At 40.5% G+C, this 6198-nt stretch overlaps 1 non-coding gene across 1 annotated transcript; it reads left to right on the forward strand.

The window, feature by feature from the left end:
* The first annotated feature begins 250 nt into the window (after window positions 1–250).
* trnal-uag (transfer RNA leucine (anticodon UAG)) lies at window positions 251–332 on the forward strand. The gene has a single exon. It is a non-coding gene; the product is annotated as a tRNA-Leu (tRNA).
* The last annotated feature ends 5866 nt before the right edge of the window (window positions 333–6198 follow it).

Genomic DNA, 6198 nt, shown 5'->3' on the forward strand with positions numbered 1-6198 from the left:
TCCGCAAACACTACCGATGTGACCGTGGACCATGGGGTCTTAAGCCTAGACAAATTGCATCCAAAAGACCACGCCTTAGCTCTGTCTTCAGCTGGAAATGGTTAGATGTCTCCTCCAGAGCTGGTTAAATGAAAGGCACTTGAGTCTTACAACAGCCCATTTGTCGTGCCCATGCCAGATTTCTTGTTGTCTGGTTGAAGTACCCGATCACCTTCTTAATATGAACGGGTAAACCACCACACTGTCCTTGGGTAGCGTGGCTGAGTGGTCCAAGGCACTGGGTTTAGGCTCCAGTCTCTTCGGAGGCGTGGGTTCAAATCCCACTGTTGCCAGGGTAGTTAGCTTATGGTGGATGATGTCTTGTCTCCAAAGGCTTTACGTGGGTTTTTGCTCCCACGCTTTCATGCTATATGCCAGGTAGCATGCTACCTCACGAACGTCCCAATTCATGCCCCCCTTTTCCACAGTCGTGGTGCATATCCAGGTAAGAATAAAAGTTACATTTCCATCCATCCATCCTCTATACCGTTTAATCCTTTTCAGGGTCACGGGTAAAAGTGACATTTTCCAAAGAAATTTAACTCGCTGAGATGGGCAGTCCATAGGTAGTCGGTACCTAGCCGCCCAAGGATTGGATTGCATTGCGACGGCTCAACTATGGAATTGTCCCGTTCTGTGAGAACTTTGGGCCGTCTCACCGCATCGTCACCCTTCAGTTTATATGACGGCACAGCTCATACCTCAAGACTTGAATAAAATCTATTTGAGAAGCAGTCATCTAGTTAGCTAACATTAAACCCTTCTTTGCATAGTTTTCGTTAAAAACAGCAAGCCTTAGACGAGGTGGCTGAGAGGTTAAGGTAATGGACTGCTAATCTGCTGTGCTCTGCATGCGTGGGTTTGAATCCCATCCTTGTCGCAAGCTTGTTGTTTTGCCTCCTCTTTACAACAACGTCCGGCTTTGTTGCAGTCTGTCTCACACCAAGGCCTACAAACGGAAAGCTTTGTACAGGTCCATGAGCTAGCACTAGAGAGGGTGGAGAAATGTGAAAAGCTAGCACTGTGGCTACGCATTTTGCAACTGTGAGCTGTATTTCAATGCTTTTTGGCCACAGCTGCTGTAAGGCTCTTGCGTCTCTGGAGGTCCGTCAATGCAGAACGCATTCCGCAGTCCAGACGACAGTGGCAAAGAACCTGCACCGAAACCTCTTTTTTGCTCCACAGACTGGGATGTAATTTCATATGCGTGAGCTATGTCAGCAAGAGGTAAGGTTATGAACTGCCAATCCGCTGTGCACAGCCCATGTGGGTTTGGATCCTATTTTTCTTGTAAAGACCTTGCTTAACCACATTCTGTAAAGGAAGCGTGCATGGTGCAGACATTGTTGGCGTCTGCATGAGCAGTTAGTCTGAAGGGGAAATTAGGGTCAGTTGTTTTCAATCAATGGGATGACAATCAGGTGTGAGTGAGCACCCTGTCTTATTTGAAGAACAGGGATCTATCAAAGTCTGATCTTCACAACACATGTTTGTGGAAGTGTATCATGGTATGAAAAAAGGAAATTTGTGAGGATCTCAGAAAAAGAGTTGTTGATGCTCATCAGGCTGGAAAAGGTCAAAAAACCATCTCTAAAGTGTTTGGACTCCACCAATCCACAGTCAGACAGATTGTGTACAAATGAAGGAAATTCACGAGCATGGTTACCCTCCCCAGGCGTGGTCAACCAATAAAGATCACTCCAAGAGCAAGACATGTAATAGTCCACGAGGTCACAACGGATCCCAGGGTAACTTCTAAGCAACTAAAGGCCTCTCTCGCATTGGCAAATGTCAATGTTCATGAGTCCACCATAATGAGTACACTGAACAACAATGGTGTGCATGGCAGGATTGCAAGGAGAAAGCCACTGCTTTCCATAAAGAACATTGCTTCCCACATGCAGTTTGCTAAAGATCACATGGACAAGACAAAAGGCTACTGGAAAAAAACGTTTTGTGGACAGGCAAGACCAAACTAGTACTTTTTGGTTTAAATGAGAAGGGTTATGTTCGGGGGAAGAAAAACACTGCATTCCAGCATAAGACCCGTATCCCATTTCTGAAAAATGGTGGTGGTAGCATTACAGCTTGGGCTCGTTTCACTGGGTTTAGGGTTTAGGCTCCAGTCTCTTCAGAGGTGTGGGTTCCCACCATTGCCAGCCTCCCTGGAGCAGAAAATAGTTATGCTCAACTTTCCTTAACTTTTCCAGTTAATTCTCAATGGTAGTCCTTATCACAACGGATGCAATATATTTTTCGCCACATGTTGATTCCATGGCGCTGTTCTGAAGCTTGGTGTTTTTTCTTTTTTTTTTTTTTTTGGACGATCTACATTTTGAATTGCCTCCGCTGCCGCAAAAGCCAGTTAATACTTTATTGGCTTTATTTTTCGGCTTTCATCTCTTTTTGTTTATTTCTTTTTTTTCCCCAGACAGTGATTAACATTCATCATTTTACCTGAGGAAAAAAAAAGCGCTATTAGGCGGCAGGTAAAGTGAACTGTACACTTACGTTTACATTTATTCATTTAGCAGACGTTTTTATCCAAAGCAACTCATAAATAACAAAATTACTTATTTATTCAAAAGAAACCGGTATATTATGAATATCATTTGAATGGTTTGTAACTATATATGTAGGGTCAATTGTAGTCAAACACACAGTAAAATAAAGTCTTTTGGTAACAAGTGAGTAGATCACACAATTATTTTAGATTAGGATAGAATATATTAGAGTAGATGTGTATCTTTTCAATAGTTGCATAATTAAATGTTGGATCATTGATCTTTTAATCTAACATGAAACCTGTAAAGTCATTTTAAAAGAATCAATTACCATATTTTTACTTTACCTAACATTATGCATAAGTATGTAAATGATTATTATATATTTATTTATGTTAATTGTTCATATCTATGGGTACTATTCAGGCTATCAGCATGAAGTTGTCCTTCAGGAGAGGCCCATCAGGTCATTTACGTCGGGACCCATCTGAAGAGGCAAGAAGGATTAAGGACAATCATTCTTTGCAAGAGAAGTCAACACCTCAAAGAGAAGATGTGGTCAGGAACAATAAAGCCACCCGCTCTGTTCAATCCACCTGCAAGTGGTGTTCCTGAAGACGTCCCTCTGACACAGGCAGCAGTTGAGAAGACACCAAAAAAACTAATTAGATCCTGTTTAGCTTGTGGTCTTCCAAATTCTCATTACTTGGGTGATGGCTCCTTTGTACATTTCTCTTATCAGGCTGGTGATGTTAAATATTTCTACTGCTCCAGGAAAGTCTTTGAGGCATACTCTGCAGAGGGCCTTCTGGTCATCTGTGCAGGTTCTGCCACCAGCCACTAAAATAAGGACCCAATAGCCCTGATATCCACACTGGTTTCCCTGGAGCGGCAGGCAAATACATTTACTGTCCTGCTAAAGGGCTCTCCCTGTATCAGGCACAGGGAATGAATGCAGAGATGACATGGGCAGAGTTCCAGCAGTCCTCATTCTATGAGGCTGAGAGGCAGAGGTGGATTGTTGAAAAGAGAAAATAACTTTGTTGTGAAACACAGTATTTAAGGTCTGTGCATGGCACGTCTGATTCCAAGCCAAGCACAAGCTTGGATTTTGGTAAATAGTTACAAATCCTGTGTAATACTGTTGTCCATGAATCTCATTCTATTTGTTCTGTGCTCTCTGTCTCTCGCTCGCTCGCTCGCTCTCTCTCTCTCTCTCTCTCTTTACCATTGTGGAATTGTGTATAGACAACATTGTATTTAAAAAAAACAAAATTGTCCTGTGTATTTGTAAATATGTTTTATCTAGCTTGTATTTGTAAATGTTTTAAAATCTTACTCCTTATTTGCAATACATTTTCAATAACTTACTATAACACACTCTGCATATATTATTTAGAAAGTTATTTTAATTTTGGCAAACTGTTAATTTCACGTTCTCCTCAATCAAAATAGTAAATGTTGACAATTCCTCTTTAAAAAAAAGTTACATAGCTACAATATGTAACAGATAATATAATAAAAAATATACTAAAACATGATCAAAACATCAAAATGTTGTGTGGTGTGTTCATTTTAAATATGGATATCTAAATATTTGAAATAGTAACTACTAATGACAATGTCCCCATCAATAATTGTTTATAAATTATCATTTTTACATTTTGCTCACCTTAAACAAAGAAAACTCTTGGGAAATAACTTTTATTATTTTATTTTTTTTACATCTTATTGTTTTCATATGTTTATCATATTTTTATAGAGTCGACATTAAAACAAGTTTTTTTTTTTTACCACATTTTAACCGAGGTGGGATTCGAACTGATGTTTTTACATTAGGTTCATCCGACCCACCTCCCAGATTTTCCTCGCTTTCTATTGGCTAGTTAGTGTTCTACACCTACGTGCAACTGGCTGCCTCCTGGCAGGTGAGAATTCTACCTCTGAAATACCAATGCTTATCTTAAAAGTCCACGGACTTCACAGAGTGTGATTTACAGCTGAGTATTGTGTTGCTTCAGCAATTTGGTTTAAAATTCTAAAGGAGAATCTCTTGTATATTTCAGCAGCATGAAGTTTGTCCACTACCCTAGTGTTGGGCAGAATTGATAAGGCTTGTGAAGTGCTTTGGGTGAAGGCTCTTGCAACACCAACGTTTCCAAAACTCAGTTGTGCATTGGCCTGGATTCTAACCCGGACTTCACAGAGTGTGGTTTTCAGGTAAGTATTGTGCTGACTCGGCAACTTGGTTTCAAAATTGACAAGGAGCATCCTAAGGCTCTTGTATATTTGAGCAACATGGACTTTGTCTGCTACCCTTTTTTGGACAGAATTGATAAGGCTTGTAGAGTTCTTTGGGTGAAGGCTCAATATTCAAAACTCAGTTGTGCATTGGCGGGGAATCGAACCCGGCCTCACGCATGGCAGGTCAGAATTCGACCAGTGAACCACCAATGCTTATCTTAAAGTATCAAGGACAATGCAGAGTATGCTTTTCATCAAGTATTGTTCTGATTAAACAGTTTGGTTTCAAAATGGAAAAGGAGCATCCTAAGTCTCTTGTATATTTCAGCAGCATGGAGTTTGTCTAGTTTGGGCAGAAATGATAAGGCTTGTAATGTTCTTTTGGTGAAGTCCTAATGTTCAAAACTTTCTTCTGTGTTGGCCAGGAATCGAATCCAGGCCTCTCACGTGGCAGGCAAGAATTCTACCACTGACCCACCAATGCTTAGCTTAGAAAAGCCTCTGACTTCACAGAGTGTGATTTACAGCTGAGTATTGTGTTGCTTCAGCAACTTGGTTTAAAATTCTAAAGGAGAATCTCTTGTATATTTCAGTAGCATGGAGTTCGTCCACTACCTTAGTTTTGGGCAGAATTGATAAGGCTTGTGAAGTGCTTTGGGTGAAGGCTCAATATTCAAAACTCCGCTGTGCATTGGTGGGGAATCGAATCCGGACTTCAAAGACTTCGCTGAGTGCGCTTTTTTTTGTATTGTGCTGATTCAGCAAGTTGGTTTCAGAATTGAAAAGGAGAATCCTAAGTCTCTTCCATATTTCAGCAGTATGGAGTACCATAGTTTGGGCAGAATTTATAAGGCGTGTAAAGTTCTTTGGGTGAAGGCTCTTGCAACACAAACATCTCCAAAACTCAGTTGTGCATTGTCCTGGAATCTAACCCAGACTTCAAGGACTTCACAGAGGGTGCTTTTCAGGTAAGTATTGTACTGACTCAGCAATTTGGTTTGAAAATTGACAAGGAGCATCCTAAGGCTCTTGTATATTTAATGATGTAAGCCCAGCCCTAGAGACAATTCCAAGACAGCTTCCATATTGAGTGAATGACAGAAAATTTGTCTACATCTAGAAGTGATTGTGAAACTACAGTAGTAATCTGGCTCAGGGAATGGTGGCTTGAGCCCATCTCCTTTCTCCAGCAGATGTTTCCATTTATTTCTTTATTTGTTGGTTGATTGTTTTGTTTTTGCCCATGCAGTATAAAGCAGTTAACCCTAGCCAGAAAACTAGCATTGGCTTTCTGTTACTAGCTTCTAGTGTAGCGACTTCAGACAGCAGTACGTTCTGTAAAAGGAACATATTTAACTTATACATCTACTCAAAGTATTTTTCTTCATTCATGACTTACAATTGAGAAATA

The sequence above is a fragment of the Ictalurus furcatus genome, chromosome 12, assembly GCF_023375685.1.
Source record: "Ictalurus furcatus strain D&B chromosome 12, Billie_1.0, whole genome shotgun sequence".
Classification (NCBI taxonomy): Eukaryota; Metazoa; Chordata; class Actinopteri; order Siluriformes; family Ictaluridae; genus Ictalurus; species Ictalurus furcatus.